The sequence below is a fragment of the Apium graveolens genome, chromosome 8, assembly GCF_009905375.1.
Source record: "Apium graveolens cultivar Ventura chromosome 8, ASM990537v1, whole genome shotgun sequence".
Classification (NCBI taxonomy): Eukaryota; Viridiplantae; Streptophyta; class Magnoliopsida; order Apiales; family Apiaceae; genus Apium; species Apium graveolens.
In genome coordinates, this window is record NC_133654.1 from 186,334,462 (window position 1) to 186,351,612 (window position 17,151).

Here is a 17,151-nt window from a genome sequence, read left to right on the forward strand (position 1 = left end):
ATATATATATATACAAACGTATGTTTGTTGATTTTGATGTGTTGCCTGTGGTTGAGTTCTGGTTGCCTGTGCTTTAATTCGGTTATCACTTTCCGTTTATTTTCAGGCTACTGACGCGTGTTGTGCGCGTGTAACCCGACTGATTTAATATTTTTATTTTATTTTGTTTCCTGATTAATATTCATGAAATAAAAATTCATTTTTCGTGCGGGAAAATTATTTTTAATCTGTGGAATTCACGTAGGATGTTCGATAATCGGAAACCTGTGAATTTTACCGCCAGCGGCGATGAGCCTCGGCGAGCCGACGGTGGGCGATGATGATTATTATTTGAGTCCTACGTTTATTAATTAAATAAAATGAGTTGGTAAAATTAATTATGAAATGAAAATGAATAATAATTAACAAATTAAATTTGTATTGGCGGTTGGGATTGATGAATTGGATTGTGGACTGGAATGTATTGTGATTGTTGTTGTGTTTTGACGTCAATTTGATTTCGACGGGTAGGCCGATAAACAAAGGTGACGCTGCCCGATTTTCGGGAAACTGATTCCGAAAATACGGGAGTGTAACCCGCAATTATCGGAGACGTCGAATAACCATATATAATTATATTTTATGAACTTAAGTGTGATTGAGACAAAATAATTTATAAATAATCGATTGCCCTGTTTTTCAAAATGACGAGTATTCGTATTTTCCGAAAACAAACACCGAACCGGATTTCGAAGATGTGAACCATAATTGCTATGTGTATTTCAATAATACTCCCTCCGTCCCAATTTATCTGTCATGTTCGATTTTTTGCGGTCAAATTTACCAAATTTTTGACTGAAAATTTTATATAGTATATAATCGAAAAAAATTATAAAAATTATATCATTAGAAAGTACACGTAATCTACTATAATACGTATTCTTCGGTTTTTCAAAATAATTAAAAATTGATGTTTAATTTACGGTCAAAGTTGAGTCAATTTGACTACAAAAAGTCAAACAAGACAGATAAATTGGGACGGAGGGAGTACATATATATATGAGTTGGGTTATGAAATCGTATGGGTGATAGCGATAGTAGTGTTATGTTAAGCGAGACGATTATCTGAACTAGGATATTTTAACCCTGTAGGTTCTAATCGGAAGACCCGAGACTTGACGTTGGACTAGGAATGATCTAGTGATTAATCATCAGACTCAACAAGATTCCAATCGAAGGACATGAAGGATAGGATTGTATCGAGAATAGGATAGTGGTTTGATGATAAAGCCAAACATTCAGGGCAATTCAAAAGTCAACCGATAATAGTGGTTAAAGCTTTTCGAGGCAAATATTCCTGATTTTCCTTTTAAAATACTGCAAATATTTATTCGTTCCTATTTTAAGTTCAGAATAGTTAAATGTTTTATATTTCGCTGCAATTACTCTGATTATGCATGTTCATTTCATTATTGTTCCTATAATTCGATTGCTCTCTCGAGCAAATACCCATTCTTTCGGGTTATTTGCGAACCTTGAATTGGGATGTTTTGAATTCAAAATGATTTGACAGCAAAACACTCTACGGGCTGGATGTTTACTGTAAGGGCTAGTGATGAGCTGGATCCTATAGGCCGGGGATGGACCGGACCCTTGGACGATAGAGCCTAGGTACCTGAATGGATCTATACGGTTGGGTATAGATCTACACTGTATCCTGACTGATCAGCAGGATATAAGTGTGAACTAGTATATAGTCTAATTTGTTGTCGATCGCCATTAACGGCATTCTCTCTCGAAAAGTTTTATGATTCTAAAACCGGACAAAACCCTGGTTTTAGAGAAGAATTTGGGAATCGCTTGTCACTTTTGGATTTATAGTTGAAGGCTGGTTACATCCAACGTTTATTCGCTCAACTCACTCAAATAAATAGAATTGTTTAAAATTGTTTGAAGATTTTGTCCGGAAATTTCCTTTGACATTAATGTTTGAAACTCAAATTATATACTTGCTGGGCATTTTTGGCTCACTCTTACTTTGTACATTCTTATTCCTTCCAGAAACAGATAAGGATAAAAGTGAATAGCTTTGATAGACAGCAGAAGTTAGAGAAATCGCCGCTGTAAGAGGTTGAAGATGTTAGAAGAATATGACAAGAGCATTAGTTTAAAGGTATTTACACTTATATTATAGTTGTTGTGAATCGTAGAAGGTTAGATTCTTGTTTCATACTATAACCTGTAAACGATCCGGAGTCAAGGGGTTAATTGAATATTCTTTTATTTTATGTAAAGATTGTTTCGTGACACCAAATCCTGACCCCGGATTTGGGTTGTTACAAGTTGGCATCAGAGCTGTAGGTTATTGGTCACTGAAATAAGAATAGGTGAAAGTAGGATTAGAGTAATAGGTCATACAAGATAGGAAAGACCCTAGGCATACTCATGTTAAGTTGAGTTGAGTGCGAATTAGGGTTAGCAGATCCGATATGGAGTTGGTAAGATAGGATTGTTGAGAAAGTGTAAGGCGAATATCGCAACGCTATAGGTATATTGATTCTCAGATCCTACAGTAATGAGGAATCGACAGATCGACGGAGATTGGTTATGTTACCCTATTTTCATGTGGTTTTAAAGAAAATGCGATTGAGTTTTGTGAGAACTTCGTGTAAGAGAGGCTAGGTGAGTTTTGAGTACGATTTAACTTAGAATTAGGTAGTAGGACGAGCTTCACGATGGAGGCAACGAGTTGATGAAAGCCGACGAAGAACCAACGTTGCATGTTTTGAAGGCACCACCATTGCGAGAAGACTCTTATCACTTATCGGGAGCTGTACAAGGAATGATATTTACCTTACTAGGTATAGGTAAGAATAACAAGAAGATGCAACTCTATCTATAGATCTAACGTCGAATCATATGCGTGGTTGCAAGTATAACGTCAAGGACGACGAAAAGAATGTCAAAGACAGTACTAAATGTCAGCGTTGCGGTAGAATTGCGAATCAAATGATATATGACGGTAAATGAAGTTTCGTCGACTAATAAGTGCGAGCAGAATCCAAGGAAAAGTAGAAGAAGTACCAAAGTGGAGAGACCCTTATATGGGCATTTTTTTAATTAGACATTTTATTAGTGGATTATAAGAATAGCAAGTAACTTATATAGTAAGGACGACCAAACATTTGACTTTCAAAATTTTAAAATGAGATTTCGAAAAAGATTTTCTTAATCAACTTTTAGAAGACTTTTCCATAACATGAATTTCACAATTTGGGTGTCGAATTACTACTTAAGTTCTTGTTATTATAAACAGAAAATGACCTAAAAAGAAGAATGGATATAGACTCAGCGTTGTTAGTCCGAAGGACCAAGTAGACCCACCAACAGGGAAAAAGTTTAAAGTTTCTGTGAAAGATAAAAGTAAATTTTGTTTAATAATATCAATAATTGAATCAACATGTTAAACATTAATTACCCAATTCATGAAATTATTAAAATATAACGAGATTCGTGATTCGAATGGACAAAGGATGATTGAAGGAAATGGAAGACTCTTCCAGATGATTGGAGAAGAATCACATTTCTATCGACGAAGTTGAGGCATTGCGTGATCGATGTTTATTCTCTATGGCATAGATGAAGTCGGAAGTAGTGATTATAAATTTTGTAAGGACACGATTATGAGCAAATCATTAAAGCATTTAATATGGAGGCATTTTCAGACGATATTCCGAATTTATAATGTGACCTAAATGGTGAATCTCTCATTCGAATGGTTCCTGAAGGCATACGTAAGTGAAGTGTGGAATGTGATCAACACTGACATTCTTTCTTCTAAAATGATAGCATATTTTCTTCTCAATTCTTGAATACTTATGAGCTTCTCCTGTTGATAAATCATATGAGGCGAAAATGAAAGAAAATTTATTATATTTCTTCTGAATTATTTCTCTTCTTAAAATATTGCTTCCTGATTGAGACAAACAGTGTTGTGATGTGACGCTTTGTCAAAATGACGAAGAGTCTGGTGGGATGCCACCTAATCATGTACTGTATGCCATATAATATGAAAGACTGGCCATCTTGCGTATAAATATGGTTGTCTCATCCTTCACTCATTCTTCCTCCTCCAATTTACTGATTTACAAATTCTCCCAATTGTTTGTTGCATTGTTATTTTTCATTCAGTTTTCAATCAAAATCATATTCACAAACTCTCCTCTTGCGTTGAGTCTGTTCTCTGACGATTACAAAAGAAATGGAATAGTCACGTGTGACAGGTAGAATTACGTGTCGAAGGAGGATATGATTGTAAGCCGATAATTGATGGACATTTGCGAGCAAGGAAGAAATGACACACCGACAACACGGTCGTGGCAAAGACATCAAATCTGACGGTTGTTCGTGTTATGAGGATCTCACCAGTATGGTAGATTACGCTAACGCGATGCACTTCAAATCAGAAGATTTCAACAAGAAATAAATCGTTAGTGAATCGTAACGAATAAATTAGTTATGAAATAAGAAAGTAAAGCTGTGTGCATCAGACAAAGCAAGCGAATGTCGGGACGACGATCGAAGATCAAGGGAATTCTGAACAATGACTCTGACAGGCAATTAACACGTGAAGCATCCCTTCTTCGCAGGAAGAAATTTGTCGTGAGGAGTCAAGATAGAAGAAATCTTGATTGCAACCAAACTTCGAACGTGTTCTTCAAGGAATTGTGAAGTTCCTTAACTTAAGTAAATAAGTTATGATGAATTTAATACCCATAATTGGACCAATGATGAAAATTCGTATGGGAACATAAATGGAGATAGGGCAATGGTGACTCGACTGTGGAAGCTTTAAGAAATAATGATCTGACGATTGAGTTTCCACCAAATTGCGACGATAATAATGAAAACCATGCGCAATTATGAAAAGATAAACAAATTAGTTAATGAAATTGAGGGTGTATCGTCAACAATAGAGGATTAATGTGAATAATGGAAGGATGCAATACAATTTTTAAAAGTAACTGTACACAATTAGTAATGACAAGAAATAAATAATGATATGAAATAAGTTAAAAATACTCGCGAAATGAAATTTTAAGAAACAATGAGATAAATTTTAAGTTCACCAATAATATTTTATAATATTGTGAAAGAGCTGAGGAAAGCATGGCTATGTTAATCATTGTTGGTTTAAGATCTTAGTCCAATTCAAAAGAGATATGCTATCACAGTCAGATGCTGATCAAAATGATATAATTTGAAGTATGGTGAAATGATGATTTTGGTTGATGGAAGTGGGTGGATATAATTGTGGAAGATTTGGTTGGTTGATGGTGTCGGCTTGAGACCGACTGGTAGTCAATGGTGTAGGGGAATTGCTGCCCAAATTTTCAGAAATTACCCTACAATAAAGAAGTATATTGTCGTTCTCATCAGTACTCTAAATGATTGCGATCTCGGTTCCTGAAAAAAGTTGTTATGACTAAATCGACTCTATGTAATTGGTATTTGATTTCATTTAGCTAGTCTTCACTTGGTTTAATTGGTCAATTAAAAGTGTTAATTGATCAACTTTACCAACTAATGATCAGTTAAATGGAGATCAATTCCAATTAGATTAAGTCAAATTCTGACATGATTTTCAGATCCGAAATCAAAGCAATGAGCAATTTGGAGGAAGTAATGACACTAGCAGAAATTGGAAATTGAGTCAAAGTAGTGTGATGTTACTGCAAGCCTGTGCAAGATTTTATCTAGATGAATACGCCCTTTTCAATAAACAAGAGGAACAAAAAGTTATTGGTACATGCTAGTAAGAAGAATATTTTCAAGAACTGAAGATCCCAAAATAGAGCAAAGGAATGTCACCATCTGTAATAATACTCCAGGAAGGACGCGAATGTACATCCATATTGAATTACGATTTAATGAAAGATACTGTAAAATACCGGGAAACTCGCAAATTTAAGCATCTAATGTAAGACGGAGACTGATAAAGTCCGCATGTGAACTCAGGGAAAAGAGATGTTAGTCAATGAGGAGAAGTCAATTACGCGATACATGATGACTTAAGCGAAGCTAAGAAAATAGCTACCGATGAATTTTAATAATTTTGTTAATAAGAATTTAAATATTATAAATACAAGCCTTAATTCCAGTGTTAACTCCATAAATGATCTATCTAATAATGAACATATTAGTATTCTCAAGAAAAAGAAATTCCTTATGTTTAAAAGAGATAATGAATAATGAAAATGAAGAACTAATAAAGAAAAGAAGTGGAATCAAAAGGATAATAAAGAAATTTTATAAAATAACCCAGGATATATGCAAGTTGCGAACGTCAGTTATGTCAGAACTGATAGGAGAATGAAGTGAAACGCCGATAGTTGAAGATAGGAATTTCATTCAAAGATTGCACATAAGCAGGGAAGATTAAACTACTGTATTCGTGGCAAACTATTAGAGAAGAACGATACAATGAATCTCATATCGGAATTCTTTAGAATTAAAGCAAAGTCCTGAAGGTTCTAACGAATAATTTACCAAGGTTACCTCGAAACATACGGTGAAATTTCTCATTGGTTACCACATAGAGTCGAGCTGGTGTCAAAAGCCCTATATCGTATGACCCAGTAGAGATGAAGCCCTGAGTGAAGGAAACTTTGGGAGTGTGGAATGAAAGAATAATGAAATAAAGAGTGTTTCGTGTTATGCACAAAATAGGTCATGGGAAAAAGAAGAATGAAGGTATGAGGTTACGCGTCGATTATCAGAAGTCGTAAATCTGAAGATTAAATGAACATAATGTACCAGGAGTATTTGGGTAGTGTAATTGTATTTATTGATAACATCCACGCCTATTCAAGGACTAAGGAAGACCAAATTAAATGTCAGAAGATATGCCTGTGGAGGGTTGGAAAGTAGCAACTGCGTTCTAAGCTTCAAAGGTGTGAACTCTGGTCATAATAGATTATGAGCTACGGGAGTATGGTTAATTACCAACCAAGCAAGATCCATTTAGAGACAGATGTCTAGAGTAGAAAAGAAAGAGTGAATTTCATTAAGATTGTTGGAAAGTGGATAAAGAAATTGGAAACGTTAGAAATTGAGAACACGCTTTGATCCGACTTCTGGATTATACTGATACTTACTTTGTTGTTGGATATCAAAGGTGGTATTAATATAGATGATTGATGTTGACTTCAGTATGGAATGTGGTGAGCATTAAAGTTCATATTAATATCTAATTTGATATGACAACAAAATGAGTACTAGTACCAAGAGTTCAGGTTTGGATAAAGTTCTGATTCATTCCGTTCCAAATTAATATATTTCCCTTCATATAGTAAAAGATTCTTGCTCGATGAATATACTTGATAGTGGTTGAAGAGAAATCGGGATATACTGTTAAGTGGAAGTTAAATGCAATTATTGTAAATTTTCTTTTAAGTTTAAGATTTTGAATAGATTTAGAACATTTCGAAGCAGAAGATGCCATGAGCTCAGTATATCAAATGCAGATGAATGAAAAGTACGAGAGATCGATTAAAGATTCTCGAATATGATTAGAAGATGATCATAGGCCAGACTACCCAAAGATAAGGAGACATGAAAAGTAAAGTAGAACAGTCAGTGAAAATAGAAATTTCATGAACACGAACTATTAGAATTGGAAAGAAAAGAAGGTTATTGTAAATTAAGTTAGTCCTTTGAAACAACGAGATAGATAAAACGATTGTGAATGAGTTGGTCCTGTTGTCACAGGTATAACGAGTTCATAAGACATTCATGTGTGTATGACTATGAAGAGTAATTTAGCTCCAAATATATGAAGTAAAGATTGAGTTAGGGGTTGCATGGGCAACTGATAAATTTGATGACGGTAGGGGACGGTTGAATGGTGATTAAAGTGGTGAGTCCTGAGAAATTTTAAGTAAGATACTAGAAATGTATCAGTGTTTGTTCCTTAGCATGATTCTGAGGACATAATCCTTTTAAGGGAGGAAGGATGTAACGTCTGAGAAATATTATGTAATTATTTTTATCAATAAATAATTATTATGTGATTTTATGTGAATTTTGGTGAGTTATTTGATAATTGATATTAATATTTGGATGTTTATTTCTGATAAAAATTTAGATATTTTAATCTTTAATTATCCAGAATAAAATATAGATTTTTTTGGTATTTTTCTGGTAATTTTTGGATTGCTGTATGATTTTATAAGAATTTATAGAATTAATAATGATTATTTTTACATAATTATAAAATTACTTATTAAAATCAGAAATCATCCCACTTCAACCGTTTTTGCATTCTTACAACCCGAAACTCTTCCGAAAACTTCTTCCTAACCTAATCTGATAATTCTAAACACTTTCTGTGTTTTGACTTTCTCGATCCGGGGTACGGTTTGATCCGTACGAGTCCCGACTTGAAATTTTCGATACACAAATCATTTTATAGATTGATAAACTCCATATTTTCAAAAGGCAAGATATTATCACTTTATTTTCGTATAAAGTATTTTATAGAAAGCTCTGTTTTGATAATTATCCAAGTTTGGTATTAAAATCACATCGTCTTTGTATTTACTTAGCGGCTGAGTATTCTATTTTCGGATCCGATTTGTAAATGTAATTACAGAATTATTTAATAAATAAAATATGAGATGATTCTGCCAGCTATGTGTATTGTTGTATTATTTATTGTTTGTGATTTGTTGGATGCGGAGATTAATTTTGTAATTAATTATCGAGCTGCATGAACATAATTTATTTTTAAAGTAATTTTATTGAATATTTATTCTTATAAATGCGAAAATTATTTCTAAAATTATTTTTGTTGTTCTATAATTTTATTTATTATTTTTAGGGGTTTATAAAATTTAGAAATCAATATTTTATTAATTATTTATCTTTTAATGATTTTCTGATCTCCTTTAATTGTAAAATCAGTATTTAATTCCAGAATGCTTCAAAAAGTATAAAAAATTTATTTATTAAGTTTGGAATATTTTAAGAATTTTAAAATTATTTCAGAAATTTTCTGGCTTTTATTTAACCGCACGTGTATTCGTTAAAATTGTAAAATACAGGTCAAATGCGCGTTTCAAAATTGATTTTTTTAAAAATTCAAAATTTTTATGATAATTAGTTTTAATTATTTTGAAATTTTTTACAGATGTTCAGATAAATTCTCGTGTTATTGTTACTCGTAAATCATTTGTTGAAATTGATGGTCGCCATGCGAATCGAGATAATAATGAAAATAAATAAATGAATAAATCAATGAATAACATAGAAACACAACCTCATTATTTCTCCCTCACCGCCTTGTTTTCTCTCTCTGTGCCGCTCTCTCTTCACCGACTCTCTCTCTTTTCTCTCAATCGATTTTCTCTCCTTCTCTCTGCGAGCTCTCAATCTCTCTCGCTCGCTCGATCTCACTTTCTCTCCTCCAACTTCTCTCCCTTATTTCCCCTGTATCGCCGCTGCTGCCCTATGCCGCCACCTTATTTTCCTTTTCTGCTGCTTTTCTTTTTCCGGCGAATCACCGCCGTCTTCTTCTTTTTGCTCAGTAAATACATATATATATATATACATACAAACGTATGTGTGTTGATTTTGATGTGTTGCCTGTGTTTGAGTTATGGTTGCATGTGCTTGATTTCGGTTATCACTTTCCGTTTATTTTCCGGCTACTGACGCGTGTTGTGCGCGTGTAACCCGACTAATTTAAGATTTTTAATTTATTTTGTTTATGCAGGAAATTCTGATTAATATTCATGAAATAAAAATTCATTTTTCGTGTGGGAAAATAATTTTTAATCGGTGGGATTCGCGTAGGATGTCCGATAATCGAAAACCCGTGAATTTTACCGTCGTCGGCGATGAGCCTCGGCGAGCCGACGGTGGCCGATGATGATTTTTATCTGAGTCCTACGTTTATTAATTAAATAAAATGAGTTGGTAAAATTAATTACGAAATGAAAATGAATAATAATTAACTAATTGAATTCGTATTGGTGGTTGGGATTGATGAATTGGATTGTGGACTGGAATGTATTGTGATTGTTGTTGTGTTTTGACGTCGATTTGTTTTCGACGGGTAGGCCGTTAAACAAAGGAGACGCTGCCCGATTTTCAGGAAACTGATTCTGAAAATACGGGAGTGTAACCCGCCATTATCGGAGACGTCGAATAACCATATATAATTATATTATGTGAACTTAAGTGCGATTGAGACAAAATAATTTATAAATAATCGATTGCCCTGTTTTTCAAAATGACGAATATACGTATTTTCCGAATACAAACACCGAACCAGATTTCGAAGATGTGAACCATAATTGCTATGTGTATTTCAATAATACATATAAATATGAGCTGGGTTATGAAATCGTATGGGTAGAAGCGATAGTAGTGTTATGTTAAGCGAGACGATTATCTGAACTAGGGTATTTTAACCCTGTAGGTTCTAGTCGGAAGACCCGAGACCTGACGTTGGACTAGGAATGATCTAGTGATTAATCATCAGACTTAACAAGATTCCAATCGAAGGACTTGAATGATAGGATTGTATCGAGAATAGGATAGTGGTTTGATGATAAAGCCAAACGTTCAAGGCAATTCAAAAGTCAACCGATAATAGTGGTTGAAGCTTCTCGAGGCAAGTATTCCTGATTTTCCTTTTAAAATACTGCAAATATTTATTCGTTCCTATTCTAAGTTCAAAATAGTTAAATGTTTTACATTTCGCTGCAATTACTCTGATTATGCATGTTCCTTTCATTATTGTTCCTATAATTCGATTTCTCTCTTGAGCAAATACCCATTCTTTCGGGTTATTTGCGAACCCTGAATGGGGATCTTTTGAATTCAAAATGATTTGACATCAAAACACTCTACATGCTGGATGTTTATTGTAAGGGCCAATGATGAGCTGGATCCTATGGGCCGGGATGGACTGGACCCTTGGGCGATAGAGCCTAGGCAATTGAATGGATCTATACGGTTGGGTATAGATCTACACTGTATCCTAACTGATCAGCAGGATATAAGTGTGAACTAGTGTCCAGTCTAATTTGTTGTTGATCACCATTAACGGCATTCTCTCTCGAAAAGTTTTATGATTCCAAAACCGGACAAAACCCTGGTTTTGGAGAAGAATTTGGGAATCGCTTGTCACTTTTGGATTTATAGTTGAAGGCTGGTGACATCCAACATTTATTCGCTCAACTCATTCAAATAAATAGAATTGTTAAAAATTGTTTGAAGATTTTGTCCGGAAATTTCCTTTGACATTAATGTTTGAAACTCAAATTATATACTTGCTGGGCATTTTTGGGTCACTCTTGCTTTGTACATTCTTATTTTTTCCAGAAACAGATAATGATAAAAGTGAATAGCTTTGATAGACAGCAGAAGTTAGAAAAATCACCGCTGCGAGAGGTTGAAGATGTTAGAAGAATATGACAAGAGCATTAGTTTAAAGGTATTTACACTTGTATTGTAGTTGTTGTGAATCGTAGAAGGTTAGATTCTTGTTTCATACTATAACCTGTAAACGATCCGGATTCAAGGGGTTAATTGAATATTCTTTTATTTTATGTAAAGATTGTTTCGTGACACCAAATCTTGACCCCGGATTTGGGTTGTTACAATTAAACAATTAACTAAAAAAATCCATAGTAAATCCGCTAGGATCCAATGATCACGATTAGCCCATAATAGAACTCATCGTCACCATGGGTTCATATGAAAGCATGATAATAACACAACGATATAAACTATTAAAAATACTTAATAAATAATGAAGTACGTCATAAGAGTATTAAGGTTCAAAGCATAAAGAAAACTAGCATCCACTGTTACAACGAATTAAAAGAATCACAAGATAAACGTATGCTTCCTCTTCTTCGTTGTTGCGTGCTAAAACGGTCTTCTCAATCTTCTTGCCTTCGCTCTCGATAAAGAAAACGTCTTCCCATAAGGTTTATATAATAACCCAAAAGAACCAGCGCTAACAGAAACCCAATTATAATAGAATTATAAAATCCAGATTCTGAAAATCCGCACCCAGGCGGCCGCCTGCTTCCTCCACACGGGCGCCAGCTAGCAGGCGGTCGCCTGCTCCCATCAGGCGGGCGCCTGCAACCTTTCTGGAAAAATCCTTGGTTTGCTTCTGTTTTTGCTGATTTCTTTGCTCAACATCCCTAGACTGATCCCAAGCACTTCCTTAAGCTTATTTTGATGAAATCCACCTATCTAAGCAAGTTATACCCTGAAATGCAAAAACACTCGAAAACGCGTCAAATACACAAAATACTCGAGATCAAGACACCAATTCAAGCCATTATGAGATGCTCTAAGTGGTATAAAATGCCACTTATCAGTTGTGACATTCGGTTATAGAACTCCAGAGTTCTTTTTAGCTTCTACCGATTATGGAGTTAATATTGATCAGTGGAGTGCATGATGCGTTATAGCAATACTGTTTATGGGAATGTCGATCATGCCAGGTTGTACATAAATAAGCTTTTCAGCAAACTGATCAAAAATTTTAAAAATGAAGGTCAATCTTAATGCGTTATAACAAAAGTGAAAATACTCTATAAAACTGTAAGCTTGCAATTTTAGTCCATATATAAGCTAGTACTCATAACTGAGAAGGTTTGATAGTTCAATTTTCACAAATGTACAACACATATGCTACTATAGTTTGTTGAGTAGCGTTTGACAGTCTTTCTTTGACTTACTATTTCTATCTTCTTTTGAATATTTTAAATCATGTTGGTACAAATTTGGTATATCTTTGATTGTGGAGAGCACCTATTTCCACTGGAAAAAAGGTGAAACAATTTATATTTTGGTTGGGAATTTAAAGCAAGACCACATTATAACACGATTATAATCATATAATGAAGCCGAACATGTGTGCATGAAAGTATATACCTCTAACACCTGATCCATCATCCACGGATTCAAACCCTTGACCCTCGGTAGTGTCAGATGCAATAAGCAGTTTAGTCCTGATGTGGACTGCCTCTGATGGCAGGAAAAAGAACCACTAAAACAACCACTATATTAATTAACATTATTCACATATACATGCAATCAATTAACTGCTCAAAGCAAGGAGAGAATTTAAAGTAGGCTTGTGATTTTCTCTAGTTCGTTTAGGTAATGTTGTTCGCATCTTGGTTACTTCATCGGGGACCATGTCTAAGAATAGGCAAAACATTCTTCAAATAATGAGACAGTAGTAGCTGAAAAGATGACGCAGATAAGGGAGAGATATTGTGCAATTACCTGCGTGAATCATTACCCCTCTTCTTTGACATTCTCTGCATGTCCACAACATTTATGGTGAGAAATAGTGTGGGCCCGACTGCCTTTATTTCGGGCTTGCTCTACTGAACAAAGAGTATGTGGTGCAGTCTATGAGTTTAGGCACCTTAATGAATTATCCTGCCAAAAATACCATACTCGGGCTGAATGATAGAAATGTGTGATTAATTATGCATTAGAAATAAATAAAAAAGTGGACTAAATATTATTATTGATACTCTGGAAATAACAACTACTCCCTCTGGTCCATTATATGGGGTGTTTGACTTTTTTCACGTATTTTTAGGAGCTTTGAAAAAGTAGTTAAAATTAATCTTTTTCAAAATTTATTTTTCAGAATTAAACTCTAACATATATGTTTCAATTTAGACAAAGAAAAAATTAAAAATAATTATTCTAGCTATACATTCAAAGCACATTGAGATGTGTGCAAAAAGTCAAATGCCCTATATTTTGGATCAGAGGGTGTACCATACAATATTATTTCCAATATCAAATACACACACCCTACCATATGAAAGAAGAAAAAAGGTATGAAATTATTTATTTACTTCCGTGCTCTTGTCGTCTAGGAACAAAGCGACGCTTTCTTCTTCTCTTTACTTATTACATCAATAGAACTAAGTCAGGACTAACAACATAAATTTTAGTGGAACCGACCTGTAACTTCTTGTGTCTTGCTCAAATTTAATTACCGACTTAATTGAAATAATTGTTATTGGAGATTACGGGTAGCTCAATATACATATAGCTAAATAAACAAGCCGATAACAAAAGTCACATTAACTATTAGATATGCTATATTTCTAGCAATTTAATTAAATTTATGTGTATAAGAGCATTAATACAAAAAATGTCTGAATTTCATTAAATGTGGATATCTTCCAGTTTGCAAATAGGTTGCCACAATTACCTTAGTCACCCTACGACAAAATGCTCTAGGCTGATTATGACATCAGTCACGAGAGTGAATAAGTTTTTGTAAGTTTTCAATATAATCAGAAACTGAAATGAAAATATACATCATAACATGTCATGTAAATGGTCTGGACACCCAAAGTAAATGCACATATAAATGTAATGCAAATCTGGTGCATTCAAGTTATTATAACATTTTTATAAATTAAATATTTCACCTGAATTAAGGTAATAAAGTCCAAATTATGAATACATGTAAATTCCTCCGTAAGAGTATAATGACACATACTTACAAATAATATATGCACATACATATCATTTAGAATGTGTTACTAAAATTACCAAATCAGAATCATAGTAAGGCTTGAATAAGGATTTAGTTGGGATAAAAGAAAAGCTAAGTTGCCTGAGATACACGAACTTGGTAACTTTTTGACGACGAAGAAAATCATATATCTATTATTGTCAACATTCATCATAAGAAACACATACTTCTAATTACTTAAAATGCCAAAATCGCATTCGCTGAGTAATTAAAAATTAGGCTATTATCTCCTAATCCTAACAAATTAGGATGAATTATTTAATGCTCAAAATAAGTGAGTGCATATAGAAAGAATTAAGGACCTTAATCCTCAATTATTACTCCAAGACGACACAATTAATATATATGGCTAAGTTAGTAAATACATAACAAATATTTATAAAATTAAATATTTTTCTCTATTAAGTACGAAAGAGTCAATTAAGTTTATATATAACAAAGTAGGGTGTGTGACATACACATACAGTGGATATCATTATATAGTCTCTTTTCTTGCATTATACATAGGAAGTTAATGAGTTTATAATTTCACCACAAATATCGAGTCTGCTCTTAATTGATCACTGCAGTTTTACCCTTAATTTATCCTATCTAGAAGTACTAAAACGGTACTTACCGTTTGTAACTTTTCTTTCTCTTTGTCTGTCTGAGTATACTTTTTATTTTAAAAACCTTAAATAATAAGCAACAAAGGGAGACGTATACAAGTAAAAGTAAGTACCTTTACTTGCTAGCAAATAAGCCACAACAACGCTTAATTTTCTATTTGGGAGATTGAGGTCAGATTTAGCATCCACAATTGACGAATAATTAGAAAATGATCTAGTTGTTACAGTAAAAACTGTACTATAGGACCAGAACATTACCTCGACAATGCACGTAACACACGTTTCTCCTCCTTCACAATTTATATGTGGCCTAGACTGAAACCTCAACATATAAAACTGCATTTAGTTTTATTAATTTTTTAACAAATGACTTATACCTTGAGAATGTAGATAAATCCGAGAAATAATGGAACTTACACTTTTGTTTTTGTATCCAGCTTTATATATTAGGTTTTACCCTCCACAAGCGGTGAAAGTGCACATTTGCTGTTTCTTCAAGAAGCAGAAAAAATTAAGACACAATTTTACTAAACAAAATTTCCAAAATTGTGAATAGAGAATACCTTATGCTAAACATAATTCATATAATTAAACATTATTTTGTGTTATTGCTTGATGATGAATCAGGCTCCCGATATGGTGATATTAAGGCATCAAAGAGAAATACTGATCAATAGTACTCTACTAAACGGAGACTGAATGAGTAGAAAACACCAATTCTTCCTGGTCTCGCTTATAAAAGGTCTGGTCATGTGAAAGTATATTTATACAGTGATAACATATAATGATACCTTGTGCTAAATAAAATCCCATTTGATTAAACAGTAGCTTATGTTATTGCATATATGCATAATGAGTATTTATTAGTGTTTTGAAGAAATATAAGAACTAATGTCATATTTTGATTAATGGCTTTGTAATTCTTACCATGAATGATCCCCGAGATATATTATTCCAGGGGAGAATATATTGGCCCTGGCCAACCATTTTCGTAATGGCTATTAAGAAACATTCGGTCATTAGATTCCACAGAGTTCAGATCATCATTAAGTTCCTATAGTACAAAGAATAGTCTGTGATAACAAACACAAATAATTAAATCTCAATCTTAAATTCATTTAACCAACGGGCATTGATATTCTTGGAAGTAATAAATACATGCCCAAAAATACATCATGTTAAGAAATTTATGTATTTATCAAACAGATTATTCCAATACCAATTTGATAGTTTCCGTAATTTAGGAAAGGGTAACTTTCTATTAGCAAGTACCTAACTTTGTCTTAAAATCTCAATTCTTTTTCGAATAACATGTGTGATTATCTCTATAACATCCTTAATAATTTGAAAAAGCTTAACATGTGTGTGTGCATATAATATTGGGGAATAAATATAAAAAAACAATATGAGCATATAAGTAATCGACCTTTGGAGCCTACCTGGAGTGAGAGCAGGGGCTCAGATATGTTGTAGATTGTTGGCAGGCCAGAAGGAGCGGAATGGTCAAAGTCGAAGCTATATATATTTATCGTCCATAAAAACTAACCCATTAAAGGAGGGCCGCAATCACAAAACCTCATATCAATTCATCCATAATTAATCTATTCAACCAGAATTCAATCATCATTTGACACAGTTTGCACATTATTTATATAATGGAGAGATGGTACAAGGTGACTGTATATTTTAATGTTTGAATAAAATATCTTTAGATTTTCTGAATAAAATGTCCCATAATTTTTAATCTTGAATAGTAGTTTGGAGATCAATGTGTCTTCCTCAAATGGCATTTTACACTTGATTGGGGTGTTGAAAGTAATGATTATAGGATAATGGCTATATGAGCTCCTTAATAGGCTCAGGCCTTTTAAAATCTCACAAATATTAAAGTTCCCACTTGTTGAATGACTGAACACCAACTTTCACAATACAATGCATAATTTTTAATGAAATCGGGTACTA

General features: G+C 33.6%; 1 long non-coding RNA gene across 1 annotated transcript; it reads right to left on the reverse strand.

The window, feature by feature from the left end:
* Positions 1 to 11,904: 11,904 nt before the first annotated feature.
* Positions 11,905 to 15,744, reverse strand: LOC141679090 (uncharacterized). The gene is made up of 3 exons (XR_012558025.1): positions 15,607 to 15,744; positions 15,448 to 15,504; positions 11,905 to 13,458 (listed from the first exon to the last, which is right to left on the reverse strand). It is a non-coding gene; the product is annotated as an uncharacterized LOC141679090 (long non-coding RNA).
* Between the last annotated feature and the right edge of the window lie 1,407 nt (positions 15,745 to 17,151).